We start from the raw sequence: 513 nt of genomic DNA on the forward strand, positions 1-513 counted from the left end.
ACAGTAACCAGTTCCTTATAGGTCTTAGCTGACCTCCTCAGCTGTTCACCTTTATAGCAGCTGGACACATAGAGGACAGTCTGTGGATTATCCTCTTCCTGTCCACTCTGCAAAAACTGAACTTCTCCCTGCAAATCAGGGAATTCATCCTGAATCTATTTCAAGAAATCAATCCTGCAGCATTGACAGAGGCACCACACTTTTCTTTACTGATGACCCAACTTTGGGAAAATATATTTACCCAAAAAGTTTACATATCTAGTGACAGAGTCAGCTGGGTTATTTATAAATGTCCCAGGACTCGTTCCCAAAGACATGATGCTGTTGTCAAACAAAGATCTTGTCTTCTGGCCCTGTCCTGTGTTTTTAACATCTGCCTTGTACACTGAGTCTCCATTCAGGAGAACAGCCATTCTTCATCGCTGCCTCCTGATACCTCCTGAATGCCCTCAGTTTTTATGAACAACATACAAAACATACATATTTTAACATGGTTTCTGGTATTATTGAATT

Source organism: Labrus bergylta, chromosome 15 (assembly GCF_963930695.1).
Source record: "Labrus bergylta chromosome 15, fLabBer1.1, whole genome shotgun sequence".
In the NCBI taxonomy this organism is placed as follows: Eukaryota; Metazoa; Chordata; class Actinopteri; order Labriformes; family Labridae; genus Labrus; species Labrus bergylta.